We start from the raw sequence: 21,131 nt of genomic DNA, 5'->3' as shown, positions 1-21,131 counted from the left end.
GTCGACCGATGAATTCTTTACGCCTGACCTTTCCGAATCTATACTACTGGTTGTTTGAACAGCTCAGTTGCCCGCAAACACGACGTTTTCAATCGTTGTAAACACACTTTCATCAACCACACAACTAATATTAAATGCACTCATGAATATTAACGAAAAGGAATGTCACACTTCTAGCTAGAACTACTAAAAATATTCATAATTAAAATGAAACGAAACGACATACAATATCGAACAGAAAAATGTTAAAATTCGCTTTATGTCGGGCGCCTGTGAGACGTGCGCAACGCACACCTGTGTTGGCCGGGTTGCCGCATTTCGGGCGGATCTTTAATCGTTAATAACTGAAAACCAAAGCTGAAATCGCAATTTTTCATTCTTCATTCTCGTCTTATATGTGCCCATGATTATGAAAGTGGTCCAAGTCAAAATTTTAAAAAATGAGTTTACGAGTTATTTCACATTACGTTATTTTAACCTAAATTAATTCAACGTAATTTTGACGATATTGTCAAAACTGAAGCGTTAGATAGTGTTAACCCTTATCACTCGAGTTCTGCCACTAATAATTGTTGTACCATTATTCAAAACAGTGTTTACGTTATTAAATATGTTGTTTTCATTTCCAAACAATTTCATATTCATGAAATGTAAAAAATCATGGAGAATGGAAATATTCTGGGTCGAACAAATGTTCTATTTTCGAGTTGAAATACCTCCGAGTGCAAAGGGTTAATATCCTTTTCCTATACATATCTGGAAACAACAAATATATGGCTTATAGACCACTTTCTTAATTATGGGCACATATTGTCTAGGAAAACCACCCTTCAAATTTTCTCCCACCTCTAGTGTATAGTTTGCTGATCGCTAGATTGCGGATCTTTATGCAATTATGGCTTTTGAACATTTTCAAAAAATGCCAGGATATAAAATACGACAGAATTTCGTACGATTTTAATTCATTTCAGATCTAAGAAACATCTTCTACTTGAATTCCAACAAACTGGAGTGAAACAGGAATTTATTTTCTTTCTTAATATAATTAATGGGTCGAAAATAATATAATAGTATTTTTGAATTCTTCTAATGTGTTTACATTAAATGCATAAAATCCGTTGTCTAATTATATAATATTATTGTTTGATCATCATATTCAATATGATGGGTAAACTTTACTTTACCGGACTTAAAGTTTGTGCCTTCCTCCTATAAATTATGATGTATTTGTTTCGATCCCGTATCAATGGTTCAGGAGTTATGTTTGCTTAAAATTGAGCAATCTGTAGTGTTTTTGACGGGTAAAAGGGCGTCGCCATATTGGTTTGTAGTGACGACCGCGAGCCGCTCATCGAGCAGTCATAATCACCAACCAACTCATTAATTATTCTGCTCGGCAAGCGGCGCGCGACCGTTACTACAAACCAATATGGCGGCGCCCTTACCTGTCGAAAACACTGCAGATTGCTCAATTTTAAGCAAGCATAACTCCGGAACCATTGATCCTACAGGATCGAAACTTCGATCAGCAGTCGCCCCGGGTATAAATAATTTATAAAATAATTTATAGAATAAAGGCACAAATTTTGAGTCCGGTAAAGTAAAGGAGCAACCAAAAAGGCCACTACCACGGAAAATAAGAATTTATTTGATTCGAGTTTCTCTTAAAATTCGCCTACAAAAATTGCAAAATGCACAATTGGAAATCTCTGGCAAGCACGAGGACACCGACCACCAACTATTAGGTGCTCACTTACCTGGATCGTGCACGCGCGATTTAGTCGGAGAGTGTAGATAAATTCGCAGTGGAAGCCAGCCCGTTCTCGGAACCCGTAATCCTACGATTACACGATCAGATCAAAATAAAAGGTTCACGGTGCGCGCGGTCGTCCAGCCTTAATGAGTTATCACGCTCGTATCAAGCGATCGCTTTCCGATCGGATTGGGAAACGAGAAAAGCCGTCGTTATTACGTCCGTATCGCGGACGCAAAAATCTCCCGTCGGTTTTATCTCTTCCGCCGAGAGATCGTCGACAAAAAAAAAAGCGATTTCCAGAGGTCGAACCCGGTAAGGGTCGAATGAACGCAACGCATGTAATGTTTGTTCCGGATGCACACAGCCCTTCGTTCTCCACGCGATTAACACGATTGAATTTCACGTGAGCTTGTACGCACGCGATATTAACGACGATTCTTCGATTTTTTTCACCTCGCTCTCTCGTCGACCAACCAGTTAATCTATCGCCATTATCTGACTAGGACAGGCTTATATTTTACCCGCCACGCGTTGTTGTGGCTCAGTGTTTTTTTAAAAGTATGCTTTTACCTGACAGATGTAACATTGCTAAACATTAAATAAGGAAAAACCACGAACTAAAAAACAAAGAAAATGGTGCGCCAACTGTCTATTGGCCGACTGTGGCAACTCGCGTCTAGGTCGCGGTCTGATTGGTCCGCGTTTTTCGTTAATAACTCCTAAACAAAGTCGCGAATAACATTTTTGCAAAGGAAAATGTCGCTTGAAATGGTCTCAGGAACCACCCCCTTTCGGGATTTTCACGAATTTTGGAACACCCTGTATACACAAACATCCATTTTTATATATGTATTAAGAAGATTTGCCAGCTTGGTTTCTCGTATCAATTTTTTCCGTTTGTTCAGACTGCTTCATTCCGATTTAGTTTCGTTTCATTCAGCAGAGGGTATATCGTGTGGCATTCATTTTATAAAGCACATATACTCGTTAATATTTCATATTTGTATTAAATGAAATTTTTTGAATTCACCAGCGGAAAAAAACGTTATGCATTTTTGTTGTTGGCTATAGTCCTTTGACTGTTGTATCGTTCGTGTGTATTAACGTACGCTCGGTCCTTTAAATATCCGTGTAAAATAAATCTGGCGCCATTAAATCGTGCGACCGGGAAGGTCAGTTGAAATTCGAAGCCCCTGAAATTAAGCGACTTCCGGGAATATTATTCAATTATTTCCACTCGTTGTTGCGCTCCGAATTTCTCTGCCATATATTTGGAAAAAAAAGAACCGTACAATTCTGAAACGGAAAATTCGAAAATATACAAAAAATATAAAGGATACATTTCACTGAATTGCTTTAACCAACTATTGATTTATTTCTCTGCTAGGAAATTCACGCAATTTTTCACTGTGGAGGAATTTAAGAATAAAATCACAGGAGTCTGGCAAATTACGAAGATACGAAGGATGTACACAGGATATAGGATACACAGGAGGAATACATGTACACGAATTGCCACTAAGTTCGTGTGCAACATCATATATAATACTCAACAAACTTGCGGTGTACTGAGAATGTTGACTGGTCCTGATTTGATGGTTAGATGTTTTATTTATTTGTTCCACTTGTTTGACGTTCTGTATGTATATTTGTATAACTTATTCGTTCTATTCTTCTGTTGTACGTATTATTTGTTGTTTCGTTCGTCCGTTCTGCTTGATAATTGAAAAATTTCAGTGGATTATATTTGGACAGCGGATTTTACACGTTTGTAACAAGAAAGGAGTAGGTGTAATCTAGGATTGTAAAGAAACCAGAGGAATTTAAATATACTGTTATATTATTTTCAACCAATCGAAAACATATTAAACCCTTTGCACTCCTTTGTCGAGTGTGACTCGACATCAGAGAGAGAGAAAAATGTAAATGAAACAGATTTTTATATGTATTTGGCTCTTCCTTTCTTTATTCCATTTTTCATTTTTTAGTTAAAAACAACTATACAGTTAGGAGCATAACTGATCACACACACTTTAACCCTTTGCACTCGGTTGTCCCCTCTGAGCCACCACTAAAAATTGCTGTACCATTATTCAAAATATTGTTTCCATTATTAAATATATCGGTATCTAATCAATTACTAAACATTTAGGTGTTGTATGAGGTATTATACCAATTTCATATCCATAAAATTTCAAAAATCATAGCGAATGGAAATATTCTAGTTCGGAAGATATGTTTAATTTTCCAGTTAAAATAGCTCTGAGTGCAAAGGATTAAATCTGAATTACTTTCTTATGACTGTACCAAACGACTTCAATTTCTCTGTAAGGCTAGAAGAATTAGTTTAGTAAATGACGTTTGAAAAATATGTTGAACAAATGCATTTGGTCGGAATTGTGAAAAACAATAGTAAACATTGATTCTTACAACTTCTCTAACTGAGCCAATAACGAAAATTTAAAAGAGGTGTTTGGTAAGCTTGTATAAATTATATACTCTCCGAAAATTTCATTGAAATTGGTTAATTGGTTTACGAATTATAAACGATCAAAAATGGTGAAACTTGCCACTTTATGGTACACTACAAATTACCAGTTTTGATCGTTTATAATTCGCAAATCAATTAACCAATTTCAATGAAATTTTCGGAACACATAATTTATACGAATTAACCGAACACATCTTTTAAATTTTCGTTATTGGCCCAGCTAAAAAAGTCGTAAAAATCATTTTTTACTATTCTTTTTCCAAATTCTGACTACATGCATTTGTTCAACATATTTTTTAAACGTCATTTACTAAACTAATTCTTCTAGCCTTACAGAGAAATTCAAGTTGTTTGGTCCATTCATAAAAAAGTTATTCTTATTTAAAGTGTGTGTGATCAGTTATGCTCCTAACTGTAAGTTCTACAAATATAAATTACTACAAAGTTTGAGAGCTATATGAATACAATAATTAGTACATAAAATTGTTTAAAATAAGTAGCAGACAAGAGGCACTGTCCTTTGAAATTTTGAAATAGAACACTTAAAATAGAAAGGTCGTTATTGGCAATAAAATTGAAAAGTAATTCGGAGTGCAAAGGGTTAAGATTCGAGTAAAAATACATTTCTATTTCACTCCAGATTGTGTTGCAATTGGGGTACAAAAATTTTATTTTGCACAAAGATCCGCTGTCTGCTTACATTGCTTACTAGTAATTAAAAAGAACATATTAATAATCTTCTCCGAGATTTCCCGACACACACAATTGGCATTCATTGAAATAAATATTAATTTTCGTCGACTTTCCCGAATGATTTCCAAAATGACTATTATATCTCGACCCTCCAGTGTGGTGGCTTGTTGAATAATTACCCGTTTCTATTGTCTCGTAAACCATTACAGAAATCTTATATCAGAGACGTCCGCGTCCCAGCAGAGAGTCTCATTACAACAAGAACCGTTTCACTTGTCTGGCCAGTGGCGCATGTCGGGTTCATTGTGCAACCCTTAACCGTACGAAGACAGCAAGTTCTCCGGGGCTACGAACAGAGACCCAGTTCTTTCCCCCCCGTTTAACGAACAACGGATCTCTGGTGGAAATAGAGAGAAGAATGCGATTCGCGGGGATATTTAATAAGAGGCGGTTCCCCTTCCCCACGCGTAGAACGGTATAAAAACGCAATTACGCGGACACGCCGGACGAGGTAAATTGCCGTGCCGTTTGGCCGTAATCGGGTCTCGTAAATAAAATTGCATCACGCGTAATATCTACTCATACAGATCACTGGCCGTGACTAATGTGTTGCCTCGTTAGATGTAAGCCAGGTCGTTTGCAGATTACTGCCGTCTTTTGTTGGCACTGGCGAGAGACATACGAGCGGGAACTGGGAGAGGACGCGGAGAAATGGAAGCGGGCGCCGAAGAAAATGCCAGAGAAAAGGCACACACACAGAGAGAGAGAGAGAGAGAGAGAGAGAGAGAGAGAGAGAGAGAAGAAAGCCTTTCAAAAGAGGAGCCAAACGAGAAAAAAGAAGAGGAGGGCGAAGGAAACTGTGGCTTCTAGGAGCGGAAGGGAACACTCCGTTAAGCTAAGTCCACATCCTTCACCCGGGGCAATAAAGACGGCTGCGCGTATAACGGCCGGTCCCTATGGCTGTGGATGCTCCTTTACATCCAACCGGGTTCACACAATCCATCGCTTGATACCAGAAACGCCGCGACGAACGCGCGATGCCTTCTGAAAGCAAGCTCGTCGCAGTTCACCGTGCCAGAACATGAGCGCGCTCCGCTCAAACTACGGGGCTCACGGACTTCTACAATCACGGAACAAGATCCTCGTAGACCTCTTAATATGTGTTCCTTGAATAGCTCCTCCGCGCTCTTCGGTATCTGCACCCTCTGTTCTTGCAAACACAAAACGCCCGCGTCGCTGCCACTCTGAAAGGGAATTCATTTGATGTGCTGCTTTAACGCGAACGTATAGTATCACGCTTCCACGCTCTTACGGAGTTATCCTGCTGTATCCTTTACAGAAATTAGAGACGCGTTTTCTCTGCACATACTCGGCTCCGTTTTCTGTTGTGTTTGCATTATGAATCATGGGGATGACATTCTGCTCTCGATCGGCTTGATGGGAATGTACAGTCAAGGGCACGTTGTAGGTAGACAATGGGTGTTACAGATAGAGAATATATTCCGTTCGTTTTCTCACAGGAATCTCTTCCAGATCATCTCTGGCAGGAAGCGTCCTAGATAACCTTCCATGTCATAGTTGAACTTTTTAATTAGGACCGAGCTCTGGCTCCGATTTCATTAGAAGTGACAAAAAATGAGAACAAGTGACATGAGAACGCCACACATTGTGACATTTAGCAGGAAATTGCAAGTTTTTGGCTCATAATTTTAGTTTTTCAACACATCTACATATAATCTACATACTATGTATACCCCTTACATTGTAAGGCTCTAAATGTCATTTTGAGAAACATTTCCTAATTTTGAACACCTGTCTCTCGGTACCTATTGGGTATCACTCGGATGCAGTATAGTGTATCCTCAGTCTCTTTGTTATTATTCGTAATAACTCTGATTAGAGTCATTAACTTGATTAAATTACTGGTGACTGCATATTAACGTTCACACTTGATTTCCTTTTCTACCGAACACGTGGAGAGGTATGTAGGACTCTCCCAATTCCTTCTCAAAGTGATTCTCTATTTCCCACATCGGTGTTCCTTATCTTTTCCACATTGGTGACTCCGAACGAACTCATAATCCTACACATTATATTAATCCTCTCAAATAATATTAATTCCATATAAATACTTCCCAATCAGTATTAATTCTATATAAATAATATTAATCCCCTCAAATAATATTAATTCCATATAAATACCCCTCAGTTAATATTAATTCTATATTAATAATATTAATTCTCTTGAATATTATTAATTCTCTTAAATATTATTAATTCTATATAAATACTCCTCAATCAATATTAATTTTATATAAATAATATTAATCCTCTCAAATAACATTAATTCTATTTTTCTATCTACATTCTATTTATCTATCAATTTTTAGTCTCATTTTTTGTATTATTATATTAAACTTAGCACAACTGTTGAAATTATTTAATTTAACAAGTGGGGAGCTAACTTCTAGGAGGCTAAAAAATAGCTACCCTATACGATAGATGCGACCAAATCCCCCCGAGGCTGTCGCGTCTATAGAGGATTTACTGTAGAAGGATTTTGAACTTCAGCCTTAAACACGCGAAGGAGGCGCTCGCCGCGTCGCAATTGTAGGCGAATCCGAGTCCCGTTAACTCTTCGTCTCCCTACTAATCAAGGACTAGCGCGAGGGCGTTGAGACGAGAGAGCGGTAGCAGGAGCGGCACGTCAAACCGTCAAACAGCGGCGCGCCAGCGAAATGATAACAATTAACCGCCGCTAATTCCGGTTAACAAGAACGATACGGTTGAGCGGTGGATGACTCGCCTCGGAGAAGAGCTGGGGGAAGCTCCGCGGCCGGAGGAACGAGATGCGATCCAATTAGTCAAGGCACCGCGAACGATCTTGTCTTCGGCAAGGCGCGGCGTAACAACACCATTGAGCACGTGGGCATAAATTCACCGGGCGAGCTTTGCCAGCTTGATATTGCCCACGGGGGAAACGGTTTAAGAGGGCACCGTGCAATCCTGTTCTCCAGCATCCGCTCCCGCGCGTTCCCCCAGGCGCGTGCGAAAGCCTGCCGCGCCGTATCATCCCCGTCCGTAAGATTCTGCCCGGAGCGGTGACGAGTCTGGAACTTCTGCCGTAAACCAAAAGGGAATTGGACAGCCGGACAGAAACTCGGAATGCAACGTTTAGTCACGTAGACGCCTCTCGCGAGAGCAACCAGGTACCGCGAGAGTTTTGCGCAGCCACCACGAAGCTACGGTCTTCTTGCCACGGTGTCCCGTTCTGCCAGATAGCTTCCGGGAAATTCGCTTCGATTGCTCGATAACGCGGCTCGCTGCTGTAATTCATGTCTTTACAGTTTGCGTACCAGTTGCCGCGATAATGAGCTATGTTCTGGAATTGATAATGACGCTCGCGTGGTCGACTCGCCCTCTTGTAATTGTGGGCGAGAAATGGTGTTTGGATCGGAAGACAATGTATCGGGATACGCCGATCCAGTTAGTTGATAACGAACGTCTAATGATGACGCCTATTTTCGGCACGATTTCCATATGTTAGGCTGATCGGGTGGTACGCATTGGACGGATGTTTCGATAGAGCTCCTTTGAAGTATTGCATCTGGTGTCGTCTATCATCAAAGGACCACCGATAATGTGGACCGTCAGCTGCGCTAGCTTGAACCTACCTCGTGTATGACTCTGACAGGCTTTCACTCAGGGGACCAAAAATTGTCAACTTTTCTTCATGCGATATTATACAATTCGACGAAAAAAATTGCAAAATTTGCCACCGAACAGACAGACAGACAAACAAACAAGAAAGCTATCCCTCTGTCCTATAATAATAATAGTAGCAAGTGAATATTTAAACGGGAATTGTTGGCGAATGCAGCTGTCAGTGTTGGGCAATAAATAAAAATAAAATTTTAAATAGCAAGCTATTTGTTATTTGGATATTCAAATAAAAAACAAAAATAATTATTTATTATTTGAGCAAAAGTCTAAATGAATTACTATTTAACCCTCGTCCGTCCCTCATTTCGCAAACTGAATCTGTCCCTCGGTGTCAAATTGATACAGTGGTAAAAGATCGATGAAATAACAAGGTAAACAGTTATTTCATCGATGTTTTTTTTATTCAATTCGATGAGTTAACATTTACGTCTTAGGTTTTTCGATTATTTGTGTCGCATTAATGAAATAAAAGTGACGAAGTTTTGGTAAATACCCACAAAAATAACAGAATAGTATGATTTATTTCAGGAAAACTGTGTCAAATTGACCCGAAGGACGGATGAGGGTTAAAATAATAAAGTTAATTGTTATTTACAAATACAATTTCAATTATTATTTGTATTGACAAATAAGCAACGTTGATTGCTGGACAAAATCGTATCCTACACATTGCAAAGTATTAATTCCTGATCAAGTTCATATGAACATTGTTTGTTTAGTGATTGTCCGAGAAGATATTTACATTTAATTTCAGAATTCTACGTATAATTTATACTTACACTTCCACGTCATCTCTCTCGGCAAGCTTTCGCAATTGAGATCGTCTAGCGTCACGAAAGAAGGAAGTCCTTGTATCCTGTCTCGTGCGCAGACGTTATTAGCTGAAAACTTCCTTGACGAATTCATCCGTGCACCCAGAGCGGTGTCGGTAGTTCGTAGCGCAGCGTCAGACGAGATTGTAACGTGATCTCCCTGACAAATTGCACTTTGCTCTAGGCATTTCGTCCCCGGGATTGAAGATTGAATATTCCGCTTGTTCTTTGGCAATTAGGGATCCCGTCATTTCGAAAGACACCCCACCGCGAACACGGTTATAATTGCGTGGAGACGGCTACGGCTATTTTCGGTGAAAGATGAATGACGGTGAAATGAAATAATGAAAAGCTCTCTCTCTCTCTCTCTCCCGATCAAATACGAGGATCGAATTTCACCACGAATTTGTTCGTATGTATCCTCAATATCAGGGATTTGATTGACGAGGAAAGTCACTCCAATCGTTGCGTTTTCCTCGTTTCATTTCAATCCATCTGCCTTTTTCAGCTGTCCATTATTCCGGATAGGAGATTTTCGGTCGACGGCAAATTGACGGTGTAAGTCTGTGTGGATACGGTGTCTCCCGGTGAAAAGTAGCTGCAAGCCCAAAATTGTCTACCCGGCAGCGATATCGCCGGGAAAAAAATGTTCCGAGATTTTGCTGTTGCTGCGAAATGAAACGTTTCGCTCGGACAACGAACAAATTCAGAATTAAACGTCGGATTCTGGTGATATTTCCAGCGTACGAATTTGATGAAAAATTTATGCAACAAGCGTAAGGGCAGGGTGATAATTAGGCAGCGGATTTTTTTTTTTTGGAAAATAACAATTGTGTCTACACGAATCGCAACAAATTGGAGTGAAATAGACATCAATTTGTTTTCCTGATACGTTTAATACGTTTCAAATAATGTAACAGTATGTCTGTTGCAATTGCATTTTTGTCATAATGCAAAAAATCCGCCGTCGATAATAATAATGATCACTGGGTATATACGTGAACGAGCAGTATCGTAATATTTGAGTTAACTCGGTTAATTCAGAATCAAAAACGATTACAATGGTTAGGAATTATGGATAGAAATATAATAAATAAATTTTTTATATAACTCCTATATATATATATATATATATAATATAAAACGTTATTATATTTAGTATAGTGTAAAAACCTTATTTAATTTCCTTTCCACAATTTTGTTTCACGATGTTTATTGCAATTGTGTGCATTTTTGTCATAAAGCAAAAAATCCGATGTCTAGTAATAATAATGATCACTGAGTATATACGTGAACGAGCAGGATCGTAATATTTGAGTTAACTCGGTTAATTCAGAATCAAAATTAAATTTGATGATTACAATGGTTAGGAATTATATATGTGTGTGTGTGTGTGTGTGTGTGTGTGTGTGTGGTTAGAATTATAATAAATAAATGTTTTATATAACTCCTACACAATATAAAATGTTATATATTTAGTACAGTGTAAAAATATTATTTAATTTCGTTTCCACAATTTTCTTTCACAAAACGTATCAACCCCTAGTCTCCTATATTTCTTGTAAGAAGCTCAGAAAATGTTGAATTATTTTTTTACAATGTGCAGGTCGATGCTGCGAGTGCAGCGGTTGCATTTCGCATTTATTCGAAGGTATACAATTTCCCATGATACAATTTGCCGGTGGTGCACGCAATCTCGACCGTTCGTGTTTCCGGAAGGCCAAGGTGTGAATTACGCGCGGCACAGAGATAGAATATCAGAAAGGATCTTCACCGGAAAAAGTAGACGGCCATCGCATAAACTGTACCGCTACGGCTAGTATTAACTGCATGGCTCCGATAACCTCGTAACCGTGCGCACATTAACGTCATTACACCGTGGACGAGCAGCATGAAGTCACGATCAAAAGAGATAACGTCGCGTTGATCGTCGAGCTTCGATACAAGATTTTGTCATTGACGATAAACGGCTGATGCAACTGGGATCATGTGCGTCACCGTTGCACTGCATGCACCATTTTGGGGTATAAACTATAAACCGACATATGCGACACCGAATATCTGTACCATCCCGTATTTCACCACGAAGATGATTTGACAATAAAATTTGCCATAACTGGATCCGATTTGACAGTGTTATGTATGAAATAGAAAATTCATTTATTTATAAAATATACGTCACAACATTCCTGCAAGGAAACTTGCTATGATACATGTACAATATTGCAATTTTTTGGTAAATATAATAAAGAATATTAGTTATACAACCGTTAATTTGTTCCTTTTTTTCCCCACCCCGTGCATGTATATTCGATAGTAAAATTATATTATCATTTTCGAAAAGGGGTACATAATTTTTTTATTGTTTTGAAATCGCGAGAACTTTGAAATATAGAAATTTTCGAGTGTCTGGCTTGTCGTTGAGTTGTACTACTGAATTTCGTGCCACCTCCTTCGATATCATGTTCTCCTAATACTTTCTCAATTTTCGAAAATTTTCGGCCGTCTGACTTATCGTTGAGTCGTACTACTGAATATCGTGCCACCTCCTGCAATATCATGTTCGCCTAGTAAAAATACAAAATTTTCCGAAAATTTTCGAAGACTTCGAAAATTGAATTTTGTATTAGGAGAACATGACATCGCAGGAGGTGGCACGAAATTCAGTAGTACAAGTCAACGATAAGTCAGACAGCCGAAAATTTTCGAAATTTCAGTAGTACAACTCAACGGCGAGTCAGACGGCCGAAAAATTGCCGAAAATTTTCGCAAATCTCGAAAATTGAATTTTGTATTAGGAGAACATGATATCGAAGGAGGTGGCACGAAATTCAGTAGTACAAGTCGACGACAAGCCAGAAGGCCGAAAATTTTCGAAATTTCAGTAGTACAACTCAACGGCAAGTCAGACGGCCGAAAATTGCCGAAAATTTTCGCAAATCTCGAAAATTGAATTTTGTATCAGGAGAACATGATATCGAAGGAGGTGGCACGAAATTCAGTAGTATAAGTCAACGATAAGTCAGACGTCCGAAAATTTTCGAAATTTCAGTAGTACAACTTAACGGCGAGTCAGACGGCCGAAAAATTGCCGAAAATTTTCGCAAATCTCGAAAATTGAATTTTGTATTAGGAGAACATGATATCGAAGGAGGTGGCACGAAATTCAGTAGTACAAGTCGACGACAAGCCAGACGGCCGAAAATTTTCGAAATTTCAGTAGTACAACTCAACGGCAAGTCAGACGGCCGAAAATTGCCGAAAATTTTCGCAAATCTCGAAAATTGAATTTTGTATCAGGAGAACATGATATCGAAGGAGGTGGCACGAAATTCAGTAGTACAAGTCAACGATAAGTCAGACGGCCGAAAATTGCCGAAAATCTTCGCAAATCTCGAAAATTGAATTTTGTATCAGGAGAACATGATATCGAAGGAGGTGGCACGAAATTCAGTAGTACAAGTCGACGACAAGCCAGACGGCCGAAAATTTTCGAAATTTCAGTAGTACAACTCAACGGCGAGTCAGACGGCCGAAAAATTGCCGAAAATTTTCGCAAATCTCGGAAATTGAATTTTGTATTAGGAGAACATGATATCGAAGGAGGTGGCACGAAATTCAGTAGTACAAGTCAACGATAAGTCAGACGGCCGAAAATTTTCGAAATTTCAGTAGTACAACTCAACGGCGAGTCAGACGGCCGAAAAATTGCCGAAAATTTTCGCAAATCTCGAAAATTGAATTTTGTATTAGGAGAACATGATATCGAAGGAGGTGGCACGAAATTCAGTAGTACAAGTCAACGATAAGTCAGACGGCCGAAAATTTTCGAAATTTCAGTAGTACAACTCAACGGCGAGTCAGACGGCCGAAAAATTGCCAAAAATTTTCGCAAATCTCGAAAATTGAATTTTGTATCAGGAGAACATGATATCGAAGGAGGTGGCACGAAATTCAGTAGTACAAGTCGACGACAAGCCAGACGGCCGAAAATTTTCGAAATTTCAGTAGTACAACTCAACGGCAAGTCAGACGGCCGAAAATTGCCGAAAATTTTCGCAAATCTCGAAAATTGAATTTTGTATCAGGAGAACATGATATCGAAGGAGGTGGCACGAAATTCAGTAGTACAAGTCAACGATAAGTCAGACGGCCGAAAATTTTCGAAATTTCAGTAGTACAACTCAACGGCGAGTCAGACGGCCGAAAAATTGCCGAAAATTTTCGCAAATCTCGAAAATTGAATTTTGTATTAGGAGAACATGATATCGAAGGAGGTGGCACGAAATTCAGTAGTACAAGTCAACGATAAGTCAGACGGCCGAAAATTTTCGAAATTTCAGTAGTACAACTCAACGGCGAGTCAGCCGGCCGAAAAATTGCCGAAAATTTTCGCAAATCTCGAAAATTGAATTTTGTATTAGGAGAACATGATATCGAAGGAGGTGGCACGAAATTCAGTAGTACAAGTCAACGATAAGTCAGACGGCCGAAAATTTTCGAAATTTCAGTAGTACAACTCAACGGCGAGTCAGACGGCCGAAAAATTGCCGAAAATTTTCGCAAATCTCGGAAATTGAATTTTGTATCAGGTGAACATGATATCGAAGGAGGTGGCACGAAATTCAGTAGTACAAGTCAACGATAAGTCAGACGGCCGAAAATTTTCGAAATTTCAGTAGTACAACTCAACGGCGAGTCAGACGGCCGAAAAATTGCCGAAAATTTTCGCAAATCTCGAAAATTGAATTTTGTATTAGGAGAACATGATATCGAAGGAGGTGGCACGAAATTCAGTAGTACAAGTCAACGATAAGTCAGACGGCCGAAAATTTTCGAAATTTCAGTAGTACAACTCAACGGCGAGTCAGACGGCCGAAAAATTGCCAAAAATTTTCGCAAATCTCGAAAATTGAATTTTGTATCAGGAGAACATGATATCGAAGGAGGTGGCACGAAATTCAGTAGTACAAGTCGACGACAAGCCAGACGGCCGAAAATTTTCGAAATTTCAGTAGTACAACTCAACGGCAAGTCAGACGGCCGAAAATTGCCGAAAATTTTCGCAAATCTCGAAAATTGAATTTTGTATCAGGAGAACATGATATCGAAGGAGGTGGCACGAAATTCAGTAGTACAAGTCAACGATAAGTCAGACGGCCGAAAATTTTCGAAATTTCAGTAGTACAACTCAACGGCGAGTCAGACGGCCGAAAAATTGCCGAAAATTTTCGCAAATCTCGAAAATTGAATTTTGTATTAGGAGAACATGATATCGAAGGAGGTGGCACGAAATTCAGTAGTACAAGTCAACGATAAGTCAGACGGCCGAAAATTTTCGAAATTTCAGTAGTACAACTCAACGGCGAGTCAGACGGCCGAAAAATTGCCGAAAATTTTCGCAAATCTCGGAAATTGAATTTTGTATTAGGAGAACATGATATCGAAGGAGGTGGCACGAAATTCAGTAGTACAAGTCGACGACAAGCCAGACGGCCGAAAATTTTCGAAATTTCAGTAGTACAACTCAACGGCAAGTCAGACGGCCGAAAATTGCCGAAAATTTTCGCAAATCTCGAAAATTGAATTTTGTATCAGGAGAACATGATATCGAAGGAGGTGGCACGAAATTCAGTAGTACAAGTCAACGATAAGTCAGACGGCCGAAAATTTTCGAAATTTCAGTAGTACAACTCAACGGCGAGTCAGACGGCCGAAAAATTGCCGAAAATTTTCGCAAATCTCGAAAATTGAATTTTGTATTAGGAGAACATGATATCGAAGGAGGTGGCACGAAATTCAGTAGTACAAGTCAACGATAAGTCAGACGGCCGAAAATTTTCGAAATTTCAGTAGTACAACTCAACGGCGAGTCAGACGGCCGAAAATTTTCGAAATTTCAGTAGTACAACTCAACGGCAAGTCAGACGGCCGAAAAATTGCCAAAAATTTTCGCAAATCTCGAAAATTGAATTTTGTATCAGGAGAACATGATATCGAAGGAGGTGGCACGAAATTCAGTAGTACAAGTCAACGACAAGTGAAACGTGCGAAAATTTTTGTTTTTCGAAGTTTCGCTATTTTCTGAGAACAGTAGTATAACTCTACGAGAAGTCGGACGTTCAGGAAAAATTGGTGGTTTAATAAATATACACTCACATTCACCTTTTTAATACGTTATCTTTATTGATTCCTTATAAATTCATGCATACAACATTTGTATTGTACATGTACACGTAATTTATATTCTAAACGGTTATAACATGAATGTAGTTCACTAGCTGATCGTTCTTTGAACATTAACCAAGTATAACTTCTGAACCAATGAACTCCTAAAGTTAGAGCTTGGATTTTTGGAAGATTCTTATAGGTGGCTCGCTTGACTCGTTATAGTACAAGACTGAAGTCTCCTAACATTCAAAAGTACGCAAGACGAGAAATATAATTTTGTCGCCGATAGGTGGGGTTACTTTGCGTCCCCACTCTCGTGAACACTTTTTTAAGGAGTGGGAAATTCACGAGAGTGACGTGTCGCGAATTTGCCCCTGTAGCGGAATTTCCACGAGTCCCACACCCTCAACGTGCCTTGCGTGTCTTCAGGTAACGAGTCGTTTTTAACTTAACGGGATCCCGTACCATCGACTTGGGCCTTTAGAAATTCGGGGTTTTGTGACTCTTTGCGAGGGCTATCGACACTGTCGCTAATAAACCTAATGATAAACCTAATGATAACCCTAGCAGATGTCTTAGTGACTCTACCTGACAGTTTCCTCAAAAATAGCTTCTATTGTCGCGTGAGTCCCAAAATCTCTCCAGCATTTGGACAGCACATGTTAATTTTACTGTGTGCAGCTGGCCGCTACATTCTCATAAAAATCATATTAACACTTTACCTACCGGAAGCCTATTAATAGGATTTTCAATAATTTTGCTGTACCAAAAGAAAGCATAGAAATATCTTTTACATTGCAATCTTAAATGAAACTATTAGATGACGTTATTTAGGGTGACTTGTCAGCTCACAATGAGAATTGCTGTTGCTATTGAAGGTTCCATTAAAAAGTGTTTAGTCATGTACCATAGATTTTTCAAAATCTTGCAATAATCACCGGTCGGTAATATATTAAAACGTGAAAAATATCTGGTTTTCTTAGGTGAAGCTTAACTCTCACTAATGTTAAAAGGAAGAAGAAAAGGGACTTCCCCTTGTTAACCAAATATTACCCTTGTTACTAAACAGTGTGCCAAATGTTTGTACGGCTACATGCGTAGCCTATTTCTATTCTTGCGTTTCCAGTTGGAGGAAGAAACCGGAGACTCGTCGCTGTAAATTCGCGTCCTACAACAAAAGAACGTTCTCTCGTTTGGAAATTTGTCCTAACCGGGCCGCGGTTGGTACGCAACACGGCCTGAGATATAGTCTGTCAAAGCTACGCGCTGTGCCGCGCGTCGCTTGAGTTTTTCCGCCGCGGTTGTTATTTTCGTCCCGTGGGATTTTTGAAAGGCAAAAGTCCGCCGACCGGTGGAAATTTAAGGGCAACTGCACGGAAAAACAGCACTCGCTGGTCGGGAACGTCGAAATAAGGAGACACGTTCGTTTTATGTAACTGGAGAAGCTTCCTCTGCACTAGCGAGAATTTCGACGAAAACCGTGCAGCTCTCCGGCATGCTGGCCGCAGCACCGTGATCCTCGAAGCGTCTGCTAAAATTAATCCGACAATTTTCATGGAAATCGCGCGGGTTCAAGGGTAAACAATTTTCTTCGGGGGAACGTGATAAATTCGAAGTGGGGGGGACGGTTCTCGCGAGCAGAATCCGGTGAATTTAAATCGAAGATTTAATGGTGGCTCGACTTCTCGTAATTTCTTTATTCGCAGGCAGAAATCCAAAGTTTCAAACGGCTCAGCTACAACATCTACATTTCTCATGCAAATTTATCCCTCTGTCCACTGGAATAGAAACATCTCTCTCTCTCTCTCTCTCTCTTTCTCTCTCTAGGCAAACACTATCACGGGATTATTATGCACCACAACGCTTTCGGCGTTCCGAAAATCTCTGAATACAAAAGCTTGATTGGTTAAAGGAAGTATAATGCTCTTATAAATTGCATCCCTCCCGCGCAGAGCGTATTAGACAGAAAGGTTCCGCAGGATTTCAAAGAATCTCTCGATGAACCGGATCTTGATTACGTTTTCCGTTCATATTTCCAACCGGTCCGTTGCTAACGTTGTTGGTGCAGAATATTTTATCCGCGGAGGGGTTCGTTACTCGCGGATCATGATGTTGGGGAGATTTCAGATCAAGCGGTGCATTTTGAAACGTTCGGAAACGGTCAATGCGAGAACTCGTTCTGTAAGAAGTAAAAAGCAACGTTCAACGTACATTAGCAGTCAAAGGGTGACTCGGAGTCACCATTAATCAATAATAGACTGCGGATTGTATGCATTTATGACAAAAATTAGTAGAAGTAATTAGTAGAAGAATTATAGTAGTAGAAGAGAAAAATTTCAAAATACTGTTGCATTATTTTCAATCTATTACATATATTAAGGAAGGAAATAAACTTCTATTTCAATCCAATTTATTGTACAATAATTCACATAAAAATTGTTTATTTTGCATAAGGATTCGCTGTCTACTATTCAATTACTACACATTTAAGTATTGCACGAGGTATTACATCAATTTCATATGCATAAAATGAATTATTCTAGGTCGGAAGAAATGTTTAACTAATTTTTTATACGTCTACAAATATTATTTGATCATTTTTCTCGGCTAAAACCAGTCCTGTTTCGCTTACTTCATTGACAATACACAATGTGCAAATTGGACCAGTAAACGAAATCGTCTGAAGCTTCATTAAGATCGCTCGAGTGCTTGAAAAATCAGCCTGTCACGTCGAGTGAAACCGCTGTTCGATAGCGTTAGAGTGTCGAGGGCAAGAACGATGCGACGTTCCGTGGAAAACAAAAATCGCGGTTGGCGGCGCTCGAATTCCGTCTGTCGAGCGAATTTACGCGAGGTCGGCATTTAATACTACGCCTACGCGGAAGTGGTTCACGGGAGGACGATTTGAAGTCGCGTTTCCGCCTCGTCCCGCGACGAGAGCGAGTGTAAATAAAAAGGGTCGGACTATTCTGGAATTTACTTCTGCCCGAGCGATCGAGCAACCAAAGTGAAATTTCATCGCACTTTCTCCTTTGACGCGTCTGCCTGAGAAAAGGGAACATTGATGCACAGCGGCGAAGCGGATAGATGCACCGTATGCATGAATCTCTCGTAACTTGCGCGGAAAGAAGCTTGAAAGCACGCCCCGCGCCATCCATGACGATCTCCTACTGTTCATTTAACTTCAGCGCAACTCCTTTTTGCCGCTTTTAATTCGTTTGATCGCGCGCGCGCCCGCACGCATACACGTTACACACATTTTGATCGAATTTACCGGTGATAAAAATGATTGAATATTTTATTTTTCTATCCGGTTACAAACCGAATAAAGTTATGGCTTAAAGAAGGCGGATTTTTATGCGAAACAAACATGTTTTATGCGAATTACAACAAACTGGAATGAAATGAGAATTTATTTTGAAAATAATGCAACAGTATTTTCAAATTCTTTTCACTCATTTTTGCAATAAATAAATTAAATCCGCTGTCTGCTTATAAACATGTACACGATTTTCGGCAATAATTCGTGAAAAACTGCAATTTTTACCATCTATAAATGTTTGTAGCTCATTGCAACGTCGACCTATTTTTACGAATTTTTCAGAATATGTTTAATTGTCACAGATCTACGAAACGTGTTTTTTAAATTTTCAATATAGACCCACATAAAAAAGTTAAAAATTCAACTTTTAGTCTTTTCTCGACAATTCCGAATAATTGCAATTTTTGAAAAAATTTCTTTTCACATCCTTTAGTAAACTAATTGCTCTAGCTTCCCAAAAAAGTTCAAATCGTATAGTACGATATTAAAAAAGTTATCGTCTTCTTTAGAGCGGTCTTAAACTTTGGTCCGCTACTGTATATTATTGGAGCAAACGAAGCTGTTTGGCATTGTTACACAGACTGCACGATTACAGTTGTGAGAAAATTTAACGGGTAGTACTCGAGAAGAGTAAAAGAATTGTGGTTTCAGCTTCGTTTCTTCGTTGTTGACAATTAAAAATCCGCCTAACATGCTGCAACCCGACCAACAGAGGTGTACGTTGGTGATACGTCATAGAGGCGCGCTACGTATCAAGTCTTTACACCTCTGTCGAACGGGTTGCGGCGTTTTAGGAACTGTTGACAACTAAAAACGAAGCCGAAACCGCGATTCTTTTGCTTTTCATTTCCGCGTTGCATTGCCATAGGAATCTCTACAGGGTGTCCCAAAATTCCTTCAACAGCCGGAAATGGGAGGTTCCTGAGATCATTTGAAGCAACACTTTCCTTTGCAAAAATGTTATCGGCGGCCTTGTTTAACAATAAGAGTTATTATTAGGGTCCGTGTTTTTTCGTTAATAACTCCTAAACAAAGCCGCGGATAACATTTTTGCTAAGGAAAATGTCGTTTGAAATGACGTCAGGAATCTCCAATTTCCATCTGTTGAAGGAATTTTGGGACACCCTGTATAGATTTTCTGAATAACGAAACGTGGAGAATTGGTGTGGGACAATGATATCGATTTAATCAGAAGTTACAGCAATGTTATGAGAGAGCGTTGTTAATGGCGCTACGGTGGGGAGCCCATTAATTGAAGAATGAGGGGGGACGTTTATCGACGCAATTATTTTCTTGGCCGATAAATTCGCAGTTTAGTAAAGTTCGCCGGAGTCGTTTCTATTGCATGATCTCGGGAGTGGTGGGTTTCATGACACTGTGAATCAAGCGAGCGTAAATTCACCGGGAGCCCTCTGGTTAATATCGCTTGGGATGCGAAACAACTTATGAAAACGCGAACTTGCCCTTTATCGTCCGGCATCGTTGGCCATTGTTACGGTGATAAACGCGCGAAGAAGTTTCCCTGTTAAGAGATAAACGCGGAGTACGGAGAATCATCGACAATGGGAGTAGGGGGAAGACAATGCGACCAGGCGAACTAAGCCGGCCGCTATGGGAACCACGGAGAAAAGTGCACTGAATCACGCGTTATGGCGGGACGAGAAGTGAGCTCGAGTAAACCAAGTGTTATGGGAATTGTGGGAGAAAGTAATACAGCCTGGAGAGCTCGTTAAATTATTTTTTAATTAGAACTACCCGGCCGTACCCCACCGCACCGCATCTCCATCGGTGGAAAAGAGAAGAGACTGCGTCGAGGGGGATATAGCTCGTAGCAACTTTGTTTCTCGAAAGCCCAGAGAATACAATTGCTTCTCGCTGCAATCGATATTCCGTTTTACACTCCTCGACAAAATGATAGCACGTGTGTGTACTATCTCGAAAGACTACGAAAATGAAAATGATAGGACATTCTAGAAGATAATATAAGGTAAATTTCTTCCACGTGCAACGTTTTACACTGTTCTTCTTTGGTCGGCTTCGTTGGTGAAGATGTTGTCTCACCTCGCAGGAACTTATCTGGAACAATGAAAATTTTCAAGATAAATTATAATGAGACAAAATTATGGGACACATGTTTAAAAAATCTACCGTTTATCTTTTTTC

The 21,131-nt window shown here is 39.6% G+C and overlaps 1 protein-coding gene and 1 long non-coding RNA gene across 5 annotated transcripts in view; one reads left to right on the top strand and one right to left on the bottom strand.

Annotated features, from left to right (window-relative positions):
• Nlg-5 (neuroligin 5) overlaps nt 1-21,131 on the top strand; it is a 251,955-nt gene that overhangs the window by 118,404 nt on the left and 112,420 nt on the right. The gene's annotated exons all lie outside the window — the stretch shown is intronic.
• LOC143213042 (uncharacterized) overlaps nt 15,231-21,131 on the bottom strand; it is a 98,431-nt gene continuing 92,530 nt past the window's right edge. For both annotated transcript variants that reach the window (XR_013009850.1, XR_013009851.1), the window contains one exon: nt 15,231-21,044. This is a non-coding gene — a long non-coding RNA (uncharacterized LOC143213042). The remainder of the gene's footprint in view (nt 21,045-21,131) is intronic.

This window comes from Lasioglossum baleicum, chromosome 10, assembly GCF_051020765.1.
Source record: "Lasioglossum baleicum chromosome 10, iyLasBale1, whole genome shotgun sequence".
Taxonomy (NCBI): Eukaryota; Metazoa; Arthropoda; class Insecta; order Hymenoptera; family Halictidae; genus Lasioglossum; species Lasioglossum baleicum.
The sequence above is the reverse complement of the archived record's forward strand: the minus strand, read 5'-3'. Positions and strand labels throughout refer to the sequence as shown.